This window comes from Carassius gibelio, chromosome B7, assembly GCF_023724105.1.
Source record: "Carassius gibelio isolate Cgi1373 ecotype wild population from Czech Republic chromosome B7, carGib1.2-hapl.c, whole genome shotgun sequence".
Classification (NCBI taxonomy): domain Eukaryota; kingdom Metazoa; phylum Chordata; class Actinopteri; order Cypriniformes; family Cyprinidae; genus Carassius; species Carassius gibelio.
This window is the reverse complement of record NC_068402.1, coordinates 33369146-33383542: the sequence shown is the minus strand read 5'-3', so window position 1 is coordinate 33383542 and position 14397 is coordinate 33369146.

Here is a 14397-nt window from a genome sequence, read left to right as displayed (position 1 = left end):
TGGCATTTCTGGCATTGTAAGAGTAGTTTAAAAGTAGCCAACACTGTATCAATGTTAGTGTTTAATTTATCCTTCACTGTTAGTGAAAAGGGGACAGCCTTTATAAGTTCTTTATTAATTTACGCAACCACTTCATTCAAAAACACAGCTGAGTTGATCGGAGACACTCAACAGATTTTTGTGCTTTGACTTTTGTTTGAAAGGGTTTAAATGAGACGGATCACATGTTAATGCAAGAACTTCACATTCGTGCAAGATCTTGTTCCTTATTCACAACAGAAAAAAAGGTTTTCTGTTTGGTAGCCATTGGGTTTCACTGATGCCATTCACTGAAGACAGAAGACTGATGATCCACATCTGTCTCCACTGTCAACCTGTTTGCTTCATTATGGAAATCCTGGGAAATATTTTTTTTACTTGGAGCAAAACAAAGGTACCAAATACATTATTATGGGAAATGATGATTCTAAAAAGTCAAATTGTTTCTAGCCAGAAATAAATTATTTTTGAAATTATAATCATTAGAATGAATCCAATGCAAATTTTTAACAGCATTTGAATGAATTTGCCTATTGCCCATTGGTTTGCATGAACAATAATTCTGCCATATATAGGCCATTGTCATTCAAATCTCTATGGTTATTTTTATTTGATATGAAAATACTCCTTATGCCATCCCAGATGTATAGACTTTCTTATTCAAATGAACACAACTGAAATAATACATTTCTGTGAGTCTTTATGTTGTAAGGGATTCTAGATTCTGAAATGATGATGCTCTGAATAACAAAATAATCAAGGCATTTCAGCAAAAAACACAGAGATCAATTCATTACAGAACAAACCACTGTAGCACGAAAGAAGATTCCAACTAAAATCTTTGTTGTGATAAACATTTGCTTTCACTCTGTCATGTATATTCCCAACTCCAGCTGCACAAAACATCTCCAAAGCATGGCACTTCCTCGTCCGCTTTCACTATATTCTTTACTTGCTCAGGGTTCAGTCTTTACTCAGTTCCCCCTGCCAAACATAATGTTTCCCATCTGACCCAACTAAACTCTCTCTCATCACTAAAGTGAACTTTGGACCAGTTCTCCTCTGTCCACTCAAGATGCCCCTCAGCTGAGGTGAGCTCAGCCTTTTGATTCTTTCTGCTGATGAGAGGCCTGGTCTCTGCAGTGTGTGCTTTCAGTCTGACTTCTCTTAAACGATCCAAGACAGATCCGTACCCTGTTTATCACTGAACTGGTGAGCAATTCCAGCTGCAGTGTTGAACTGATTCCACAGGGTTTCAGTCGCCTTAGAGAAAACAGCCATCTTGCAATTTCAATGAAAATTAGAAGAATGCTGCCAGTAAAATACGGTTTGTCAAATAAGCAAATTAGCAGCAGGTGCCAGATTTATACCAATAACTGTTCTGTAATTGTGATCAGAGATCATTTTACCAAAACCTGCTTAAATGCAGTGGACATGTTTCTTGAATACCCAACATTTTAAAATCATGTAATGAAATTTAAAATAAAGCACAGAACACTGTATGTTTTTTTATCAGGTGTTTGCAGCCTCATGATAAAAGTAATAAATCAATATCATTCTACACTCCTTTCCTCATAATAAAGTATGGAGTATAGACTTAAACTAAAATATTAATTGAAAACATTTTAGCATTAGGCTGCATCATAAGAAAATATGTTAAACAAATTAAGGGGTCTGAATACTTTATGAATGCATTTTATATTGTAGTTATATTGTACAAAGCAACTTTACTTGCATCAAGGGGTATACATTTGATCAGTTTATACATTCGTTGGAATCAAACCCATGTTGTTACTATTGCTTGTGCCACACTGTACTGTTTGAGCTACAGGAACACAAGTTAAAATGTACTGACAATATTTGTGTGTTCCTAATGGACTCAACAGACCCACACATGAGCTCAGAATTTTAGTCTTGGCTTTATTGCTAAATGTAAATAAAAACAGTGCATTTACAGTTTTGTATAACAAATCCGATTCCAAAAATGTTGGAGAACTGTACAAATTGTGATTAAAAAAGGAATAGAATAATATCCAAATCTCATAAACTCATATTTTATTCACAATAGAATATAGATAACATATCAAATTGAACAATCTCATTTTGGATTTCATGAGAGCTACACATTCCAAGAAAGTTGGGACAGGTAGCAATAAGAGGCCAGAAAAGTTAAATGTACATATAAGGAACAGCTGGAGGACCAATTTGCAACTTATTAGGTCAACTGGCAACATGATTGGGTATAAAAAGAGTCTCTCAGAGTGTCAGTGTCTCTCAGAAGTCAAGATGGGCAGAGGATCACCAATTCCCCCAATGCTGCGGCGAAAAATTGTGGAGCAATAACAGAAACGAGTTTCTCAGAGAAAAATTGCAAAGAGTTTGAAAATATCATCATCATCTACAGTGCATAATATCATCCAAAGATTCAGATAATCTGGAACAATCTCCATCCGTAAGTGTCAAGGGCTACAACTCTACAGGTCAAAAAAGAAGCCATATTTAAACATGATCCAGAAGCGCAGGTGTTTTCTCGGGACCAAGACTCATTTAAAATTGACTGTGGCAAAGTGGAAAACTGTTCTGTGGTCAGACGAATCAAAATTTATTTTTGAAAAACTGGGACGCCATATCATCCGGACTAAAGAGGACAAGGACAACCCAAGTTGTTATCAGCGATCAGTTCAGAAGCCTGCATCTCTGATGGTATGGGGTTGCATGAGTGTGTGTGGCATGGGCAGCTTACACATCTGGTAAGGCGCCATCAATGCTGAAAGGTATATCCAAGTTCTAGAACAACATACGCTCCCATCCAGACGTCATCTCTTTCAGGGAAGGCCTTGCATTTTCCATCATGACAATGCCAGTCCACGTACTGCATCAATTACAACATCATGGCAGCGTAGAAGAAGGATCCGGGTACCGAAATGGCCAGCCTGCAGTCCAGATCTTTCACCCATAGAAAACATTTGGTGCATCATAAAGAGGAAGATGCAACAAAGAAGACCTAAGACAGTTGAGCAACTAGAAGCCTGTATTAGACAAGAATGGGACAACATTCCTATTCCTAAACTTGAGCAACTTGTCTCCTCAGTCCCCAGACGTTTGCAGACTGTTATAAAAGAAGAGGGAATGCCACACAGTGGTAAACATGGCCTTGTCCCAACTTTTTGAGATGTGCTGATGCCATGAAATTTAAAATCAACTTATTTTTCCCTTAAAATTATAAATTTTCTCAGTTTAAACATTTGATGTCATCTATATTGTATTCTCAATAAAATATTTAAATTTGAAACTTCCACATCATTGCATTCTGTTTCTATTCACAATTTGTACAGTGTCCCAACTTTTTTGGAATCGGGTTTGTACAATTTATAACTTTTAAATTAAAGTTCTAAAGAAAGTTAAAGAAACAATGAAACTGAAATTTAAATAAATGTGCAGCTTAGGGGAAAAAAGATAAATTACCCATCACACGTCTTCTTACTATGAATAATTAGATTGCATTTTTTTTTCTTTTTCCATAAAGAGAAACCATATGGACTTGGGGGAAAAAGAGAGACTGTTTTTAAATAAATAATTAAGAAACCTAATTGTGAACAATGGTTTGTAGTCATAAATCTGTTCAGCTCATCATGAGACTGGTCATCTTGATTCCTTTTGTTTTTCAATAGTGAAGGTGTCCAGAGTGGATGCAGACTTGGTATGAGCTGCTTTCTGTTTTTCTGGCCTAGCTGTCCGACACAGCCACAGAAAGATAGAAAAGCCTGTCAACAATAAAGATGATTGACAAGCTGCATTATTATATTATCGAAAAGCATTTACATTGTACAGCATTGTCTATATGCATATTTTCCCTTTTTTAATTTCTCTGTAGTTTTGTGACTTAGAGTAAACCTACCTTGCATTGTGTTTGAAATGCAGAATATGTAGAGTATTGGGTAGCTGGTATATCCAGAGCCAAAAAAAACTAAACCCCATGATGTACCCATCAGACACATGAGACCCAGCACTGTGCTGAAATCCTTCACTGGTATTTTCTTATGCTTGTTGTCCAGTTTCTTTAGCTTAAAGATCTGTCTGGACACTGTGATTAGAACTACTGTGTTGAAAACAAATATGATGGTGAAGTAGGAAAGGTTCACACCATACAGGATGAGAGGCTCTGTGATCCAGCATCTGTAAAACATATAATAAAAAATGCTGAGGGCTAAAGAAGAGCTAAAAGCAAGGTAACAAAGAAAAGGTTAAGTTATAATATGTGGACTCACACTGGATTTGTGGCATTTGAATTTAATAAGTTCACATTTTTGGTGCCATAGAATGGACGGGTGTGTTGTTGAACTGACAGCAAACTTCCAACAAGAACAGCAGGGACTCCTGTGAAGAGGACAGTATTGCAGGATGAGCAAATCTACACATAAGCCATCATTTCCTAATGTTTCCATTAAAAGAAATGTCTGGAATTTATTTATTTGTAATACTTAAAATGTGAACCTTTCATGGTTTTCAAATTGGGTGAGTTTCAAAAGAAATTATATTAGAAATCAATTTATTAATTTGTTACAAGCAAGCATGAGAGTAATGAGTTCAGACTTTTATTATGAAATCGAGATGTACATGTAAAATGCAACCTTAGTTTACATGCAAAGAGTTCAAAAGAAAAGACATTCCTTCTAAAAGTGTAGAAATATAGTCAGAATATCCATTTATGACATCATATCTTCAACCAAAACTAACAATTGTGTGGTTGCTTTAATGTTCTTTATGTGTTTTTGATAATGAAATAAAAATTAAATGCTGTAATACTGCCCATACTGGCAATGAATATGATGTCTGCTTCATAAATACTGTGAATAGTATGGAAATACATGGTGTTCATTGCTCAAACAGTATATATCATCCTTTGATCATTGTTGGAGTCTGGACATTTTGGAGGTCAGAGTTTTTCTCAAAATTATGATTGTATATGTCACAGTTGCAAGTTATAAACCTGTAACCTTTCAATTCTGCCATTTTCTGACTGTCGGGCCAAAAAACCCGGGCCATTGACCCCGAGGAAGACCCGATGAGACACGATCAAGCCCTGGAAGTGACAGTGGAAATGTGACTGGCCCAGGCACGCACTAGCATGCCCGGTTTAAGCCTGACAGTGGAAACGTGGCTATTGTTCCTAAGAAGGATGGGGGTTGTGTCCCATTTTTAGATTTGTGTCATTTGAACCACAGTCATGTAACTGAAGTTCAGGATGCGTGTCTCAGATCAGGTCCAAGGACTGTTTTTTTCACAATAGATCTGAAGGATACATACCTTATCGGAGCAGATGAAATTGCTGGGTTTTAGTCTAAACGCAGAGGAAAGTGTGCTTTCTCCATTACTGAGAAACACTTATCTGGGCGTGGTGTGGGATTCAACCCTGATGCACGTCTGTCTCTGGCTCGGATTGTCGAGAAAGTGAGAAAAGGCTGGTCACTCACTGCCAAGCGGTTTCAAAAACTGCTGGGTCTGATGGCAGCTGCCTCCAACGTGATATGTTTTGGCCTGCTGTACACGAGAACCCTACAGTGGTGGCTCAAGACCAAGGGGTTTTCCCAGAAGGGAAACCCGCTCGGCATGCTCAAGGTCATGTGGTGATGCCTATGTGCCTTAGATATGTGGAGGAAGACTTGTGTCTGCACTGACAACACATCAGTGGTCTCTTACATCTACCACCAGGGGGGTCAGTGTTAAAGCCCCTTTTACAGGCTGATGCACCAGAGCCTTCTGTTGTCCTAGTGGGAAAGCAGATTTAGAGACTTTTGGCCAGGCTTAGGTGCTCAGGGCTCTAGCCAGAGAAGCTTATGCTAAGTGGTGGATTGGGATGCTATTCCATAGCTTTGAATCTGCTGATCTCCCCTCTCCCTTTGGGGTCAAGGCTCACTCCTCGAGAAGTTGGCCTTCAGGACACTCCTGGATGTCCACCCCCCTTACTTTGTCAGGCTCTTACCTGCATTCTGCAGCACTCCTGGCTCCCTTTCTCTCACATTATCTGTGCTCTTCCTCACTAGGCAGGGATTTGTAAGTTTGGCAGCATGGGCATACTTGTTCCCATAGCGCTTTGACACAGCTCAAGTTCCTGAAGGGGAACATCTCTAGGTTACGTACGTAACCATGGTTTCCCGCGGGAACGAGACAATGTCTCGGTGGCAAACTTCTGGCATCCCTGGAAGTGCTTACTTAATTTCTCAGAAGCTGCTGGTGTATCCATCACATCTGTTTTAAGTGTTCTGATCTCTATGTCACCCTGCCCATGATGTCTCACACATCTATTGGACTGATTACACACGTGATTCAAAGCGCAGTCACGCTGAAGGTGTTCCCATAACATTTCAACACAGCTTCTCATTCCCTTGGGGAACCATGGTTACATGCATAACATAGAGACATTTTATTAGAATTGCGAGTTAACATCAACATTCTGAATGTCTCGATCTTCTGAGTTTATATTTCATAGTTCTGAGTTTTTTTTTTGGCAGAAAAAATTTAAATGGCAGAAATGAAATAGGACTTATACAGCTTCTTCATTTTGAGCTATGGATTTCAATGAAATGAGACACTTGTCTATGGCAAACAGTTTATAGAATAGAATGAGTTATTAGCAATTTTGCAATTTTGAACGTTGTAGGCAGAGTCCTTGTATCTGAACAAGTTTCAAGCATCTATGTCTTACAGTTTGGCCTGGCCAATTATAACAGAATAATAAAAATCCTTACACTAATTTGAAAACACAAAATTTTATTAAAAGAGCCATAATTCACTGACAAGCTTAGCAATATCGCCTTCATAATCAAATGCGATTCATCTGTGATTATGAATGCGATATTGTGTTGCTTGTTAGTGAACTACTGCTCTATGTAGTAAATGTCACTCCACCTGAAATAAGGTGATGGCGACCAATCACAGAACTTTCTTTACTGATGATATGCACATGACAATAGCATGCAATTAGTTGCACAGCCCTACTTTACAGATATGAAAGGGATCAAACACTTTGCACATGAACCTCTTAATACTATGTTGAAAACACTGCTTCAATTGACTTGGCTTCCATGCTTACCCCATCCGATCAGGGACAACTTGAACATGTAGTATTTGATGTAAATGTTGAACACTCTGGCCAGAAGAAGGTAGAGGTGCAAGGCTTCAATAGCCATCCAGGTGAAAGAAGACAGCAAGCTATAGTGTATCGTCACAGCAATAAACACACACACTTCTTTCACAGTCAGTGTGGCGCCCCACTCGCTGAACATGAAGCTCAGGTTGAGGAGAAACAGAGCGCCGCTTAGAGACACATGAATGCTGCTGGACACTTCTGCTCTTGCATTCCTGTGAAACACATGCATGCATTTAAATGTTTTTATATTTTTGCCACCCACTGTACATGCTTTAATGTAAATCTATATGCATACTTTTGGTGTAAAAAAGTGTTAAGAATAATGTCAATTATATACACATTTATATGAAAAGTGATGGAATAACACCTGTTGAAAATGAACGACAAGATGGAGGAAGCGGAAAAGACTGCAGACAAACTGCAGCCTACGTAGCTGATATACGACAAGATTTCCCATTGTTGTACATCAATGTCATTCACCTCAACCTATTCAGAGTGTAGGAGATATAAAGGGAATGTGGTATTGTAGTGAATCAAATTAATATAATCACAGAGTGATATTTGCTACCTTACAGGTTTAGTAATGGCCTAAATAAATGGATCAGTACTCACTAGAAGCACAGCAAAAGGAGTCATGTGGTCACAGAAGCAATCCACAACAGTATCATTGATCTGAGTGGTGTTGCAGCCATCCGTATTCCAGGTGCTGTCTCCTATGTTTCCCACATATTCCATATTATTAATACATTTTAGTACAATAAATAAATAAATAAAAATAGCTGTGACAGCTTTTGTACCCTTTTCTTACTGAGAGTGCAGACAGAAGAATAAATTAAATTCCAGAAAGTTTGATATATATACAACTTTTATTTCAATTTTAAATTTTTTGGTCTTTTTTGGTACCATTACTTGGAAAATAAATGCATGAATATTCTTTATGAATTCTTCTTTGTGTTCCACAGAAAAAAAATAACAGCATACAGGTTAAGAACAAGAGTTTTGTGTAAATGATGACTGATTTCATTTTTGAGTGAACTATAACTTTAGTTCCCACCCACCTTGTTCATCATAGTATTGACAGGAATATATATAGCTTTTCTAGGAATATCAAAACAAAATAGAATTAACAAATGAATACAAATTTTGGGACATTTTAAGAACATTTGAAAAGGTATGATTACGTTTGTGTCGTTTTTCAAACTATTCACTGGGAAACTTATTTTAAGTGGAATTGTTAAATTTACAATGTCACGTCCAACAACTTCAATCCGTATGACTTCAGACATTATAGAAGCATTTCTCTGCTGTAAATACACAACCACAGAAATATAGGTTAAAATAATGAAGACTGGGAGGGTAAAGAACAGTTTCAATAGATTTATAAAACAGTCAGACCACCAAATGAAAACTTTACATTAAACTGCTGAGTAGAGTTGTATGTAACGATTCCAAATTTCTGCTCAGCCCCACTGAGATTTAGGAAAGGTTCCACTGGGATCCATGTCTGTACTGTCCGATTTTTATCAGACACCTTAATTAAAATTAAAATAAATTAATGTAGTAATTTTGCTGTATCATTAGCACCCAGAACTCTAAAATATAATTTATTTTACATGACCATTTTAAACAGTTCCAAAAATTGAAGCTGCAAGCTCTTACAAAGTCTCAGTGTCATCTTAAAGAAAGTATTCATAATATGTTTTATCTCTATTGTATTTTGGAGTTTTGGGTGAAGAGTCTTACTTTTGGAGCGGTGACTGGAAGTAGATGATCTGTAGGGATTGAGTTTATCTTAACTACAGAAATAGCAAGATCCTTAAAATAGTAGACCTTTGATTGCTCCGTTGATTGTATAATGTCGTGTATGGCCTTTTTCTCTTCACAGGTTTGTATAATGTCCTGTATGGCCTTTTTCTCTTCACAGGTTTGTATAATGTCCTGTATGGCCTTTTTCTCTTTAAAGGTTTGTATAATGTACTGTATGGCCTTTTCCTCTTTACAGGTTTGTATAATGTCCTGTATGGCCTCTTTCTTTTCACAGGTTTGTATAATCTCCTGTATGGCCTTTTTCTCTTTACAGGTTTCTATAATCTCCTGTATGGCCTTTTTCTCTTTACAGGTTTCTATAATGTCCTGTATGGCCTTTTTCTCTTCACAGGCTTTTATAATGCCCTGTATGGCCTTTTTCTCTTTACAGGTTTCTATAATGTCCTGTATGGCCTTTTTGTCTTCACAGGCTTGTATAATGCCCTGTATGGCCTTTTTCTCTTTACAGGTTTCTATAATCTCCTGTATGGCCTTTTTCTCTTCACTGCATAATGACATCATTAGGGAATACAACCAAATCAACACAAGATGAATACAGTGTATAAATTATTTAGATCTTTAAATGAAAGACTGATCATACCTATTGTTGTCTCCCTGAGTTGTTGGGAATTGCATGTTTTTAACATAATGAGCAAATTTGTAGCAAGCAGAGCTTCTAGTTGTGTCAGAACAGTCGATGGTAACTCCACGTGCTGGAGTTGCTACAAAAACAGATGAGGGAAGAGTGACTGTACGTAATCAGACACATTTTCACATTTAGGTCTAGAATTCTTATTGTTTCGTAAAAGATTTGTTATTATTAAACCTTAATTGATTAATTAATTCATGTTTTTTGTTATATTTATTATGTATTTATTTTATATTCCATTTCATTTACATTTTCAAAGGGAAAATACAAATGAAAACGGATTAGCTTAAAATGTACAAAATTAATTTGTGTAAGGAAGTTCCGATTGGAAAGTGAAGAATCATTAAAACATTTTTGAAAGTATACACCTCTTATACTAACCAAAGCTGAATTTATTTAATCAGCAAAAACAGTAATATTGCAATAGTATTACATTTTAAAATGATTGCTTTCTATTTCATTATATTTTAAAATACAATTTATCCCTGTGCAAAGCTGAATTTTTAGCATCATTACTTCAGTCTTCAGTGTCACATTATACTTTTGAAATCATTCTAATATGCTTTTTCTGAATTCTTTGATAAAAATAAATAAATAAAGAGAGAGAGATTTTGTTTAATCAAATTAATCAAGCATCCACACTAAACAAAAGTATTATTGTTATTATTAAAATCTTAATTTCACCAAACTTTGAACGGTATTGTCACATGGATGCCTCAAATATTAAACAAAAACTGTATTAAATGTAAATTTATAATATTATATTAATAAAAAAATATAATAAATGTTTCTTGAGATTATTAGAATTATTTCTGAAGGATGATGCGACACTGAAGTAATGATGCTGAAAATGTCCCTATACCATCACAAAAATCAATTAGATGTTAAAATAAAATAAAACAGAAAAACTGAGCATCAGAGACTTATTCTTATTCTTATACTATTTCTTATACTAAGATTTAAAATACAAATCTAAGAATGCTTAAAAGTCTGATTTCAGGAGGGTTTTGGGAACTTACAAGGAACTGGACTGATGGTGGATTGTGAACCTCCTACATTATTTTTATTTTCCGTGTTTACTTCATCCACTAAGTGGAACATCATCAGAAGTAGCAGGAGCGTCATATCTCTGGTAGAATACATAAATAAATGTAATTAATTTAATAAATTCTACAATATATAATACAAAAGGTTTCCTCTTCTCAATGACTACGTTTACAAGCTGTTAAAATTCGAGTTATGGTCGGGTTAAGGTCACTATTCGGGTTTCTGAAACATTCGGGATAACCCGTTTACATGGGTGAGCAGAGAGAGTTACTCCTGTATACATGGAATGTGTAATCTGTCGCCACTATCCCGATGTAAACGGTGACGCACGGTTAGCGTCTGGATGTACGGAAAACATTAAGACGCAATATGCGTCATTTCCGATTTTTTTATGCGCCTTCTCTACTCAAAAGACCAAGATTCCTTGCAAATAGAACATGCGCAGAACACACAATTTGATGGGGATTTGCCAAAACGCGTTTACAAGACCAAATATTAGGGTTAGAAAAGGGGTACCCCAGGTATAATATCCCGGATTTTAAAAACTGGGATATGAGCATATCCGGGTTTTTGCTGGTGTTTACATGGCCGTGCGCGACCGGGTTATTGCTAATATTCCGGTTTTGAACGGGTTATTGGCTGCATGTAAACGTAGTCAATGTTAAAATTATTTGTATAAAAAAAACTCTAACTACATGAATAAAACATATGGGTTTAATAGGTATAATCCAAACATTTAAATATTAATTATTTTAATATTAAATTATTTTAGATTATATATATATATATATATATATATATATATATATATATATATATATATATATATATATATATATATATATATATATATATATATATATATATATATATAGCTATAACCTGGATGCAGTCTTTCTTACCTTTCTGTTTTTCCAGTCATCAAGGATGAAGTTGTGGCAGCACTGTGGAAAGTTTGCAACTCACACACTGAGGAATGAAGATCTGAACTCAAATTTTGTGGCTTCAGTCATGGTAACGGAGCACAATGGTAAGCCTTGTCATCACAATACAGTAAACACACATACTGTACACATCTGCATACTAATGGAAAATCGCAATGGCCAGCACAAAAGTGTTGACAGACTATCTGACATGAAATAATTAAATAATATGATATGACCAAATCCTCAGGACTACTGTTTCTAGGTTAAGTGTAACTTACTGCCACTTTTCTTAATTTTGTAATATTGTGCTCATTTTGGTAGTAACTTAGCCAATTGGTATTATTTTACATCATTATAAATGTTCAAGTCTTTATCACAGATAAACAAAACAGAAAAAATAAAACACTACTGTAAAGCAAAACTTGAAAACAAAATCTTAAACTTACAAAAAGTACTATGATATTATCATGATACTTTTTTTTCCCCACGAAATGCTAAAACAAAAATTCTAGAAAAATATAAAAAGAGAAGACTTGAACCATGCAATTCTAAATAACATTTTATTTCTCGACAAAGAGATAAAAAAGATGATAAGTTCCTTTCAGAGAATTGATTTGAATAAATGAGGCACTGATGGAAAAAGCAAAACCTGATAGCACAGCTTCGGAAACTAACAAACAAACATGGAAATAAATACTAAACAACATTTAACAAAACTAAGGTATTTAGATAATATAGCCAATTTTATTTCATGCTATAGCAATGAATTGTGTTTAACCACTAGGTTTTGTGTTAGCTATGTAAAATAAATGTGGTATTTTACAACACTTCAGCTAGGACAGGAATTATTATTCATAAGTATCACTGCTGCACAAAATAAGCAGTCTTTATTTTTAAATAACTTACATGATATTCATCTAATTTAAAATCATCATTACAGTAAAAAAAAAAAAAAAAAAAAACGGAAAATTAGAATGGGTGTTATCTCTGTGTGTTATCATAACCAAAACAGGATGTTCCATTATTAACACAATATGAAATTACTTGTGTGGTATTTTTTGACATTTCACGTAAACAAACAAGCAGCAACAGTTAGTTTTCTCCAGTATTATATGAATGTGTGGGTCTGTGTGTGTCTAGATGTTCTTTAGGCAGGTCTAGCTGCTCTACTTCCGTGTGTGTTTGAATAAAGAGCCTTCATTTGTTTGCACTGACGGATGTTAGAAAGCACTCTAATTTGACAGCTCTAGACACTCTACTGCTCTCCGCACACAGTCTATTATGCTCTTATCTCTGACATTCACTGCAGTCCTTTAATACAGCTGTCTAAAACACAAGACAGTTCAAACAGACTAAGCTTTTTAGAGGTAGGAGCCAACTCAAGACAGACGCCCTGTAATGACAAGTACAGGAGTCTCAAGAATGCAGACTGTGACAGATTTAAATGTACAAGTTTTACAAGTATATTAAGATTCAGTTAAAAGCACACTTATGCTAAATTTAAAAGGAAGATTTCATGTGAATCAGGTGCTACGTTTTTGTTTTCATTAGCTTTGTTCAGAATTAGTTTCTTGTACTTCTTCAAAGTTAATATTAATTCTACATTCTTTGTATTAAGCTGGTGTCATTAAAATATCCAGAAATGAATATGGTTTAAAAAAATATACAGAGCACTCTGTACTGCAGCAATGTTATTTTGACCACAGAAGCAGAGATCACCACCACCACTACTACTACTACTACAAAAAAAGTGACAAGTCTTTAAAATAAATGTTCTTAGTGCTTTTAAGGTTTTAGAGAACTCAATAGATCCAATGTACATTTTCATGTCAGGTTTGAATAATAATAAAAAAAGGTTTGCATTTAGAAAAAAATTTAATTTATGGATGTTATACCTAGTTAACACAATAATAATAATAATTTAATAATGATAATTTTTCTTTACAGATTAATTAAATCCCAAATTACATTTGTATTTGTAATTTCAAAATTATGATTTATATAAAATTTGATCAAATCAAGAAGTTGCACCAAAAATTACTGTAAACAATTTTGGGTTTCTGTAAACATAGACTTTCTTCTTCATGGTACTGCCAAGCAGGCAAATTATGTACGTATGCAATTTCCAGTGAAATCCATCCAGCTTAAATAGAAATAGCTATTGTTATAGATTTAACAAAGGGTAAAACAAAAGCATGGTTTGGAAGATTATTTGTTTTTTGCACATTCCTATTAAAATCGTTTTGGTCCCACTTTATATTAGGTGGCCTTAACTACTATGTACTTACATAAAAAAAATAAGTACAATGTACTTATTGTGTTCATATTGTATTGTAAAACACTTTTGCTGCTATTGAGGTGGGATGGGGTAAGGATAGGGAGAGGGTTGGAGGTATGGGTATGTTTAAGGGTGGGTTAAGGTGTAAAGTATGGGTCAACAGTGTAATATAAATGTAATTACAGAAATTAAATACAGATGTAATTACATGTTTTTGTTTTTTTTAAATATAAGTACAATGTAAAAACATGTATGTACACAATAAGTACATTGTACTAAATTATTAATTAAAATGTAAGTACATAGTAGTTAAGGCCACTTAATATAAAGTGGGTCCATAGTTTTAATAAAAAGTTGCATATCATACTACAATTTCAACAAAACTGGAACTACTTTTATCAGGTTATTTTCAAGTTAAGCGTGTGAAGATGAAGCTACACTACTCAAATTCTAAGTATTTTGAAATGAATTATTCAAATGCTTTGAGATGCACTGGTCGTCG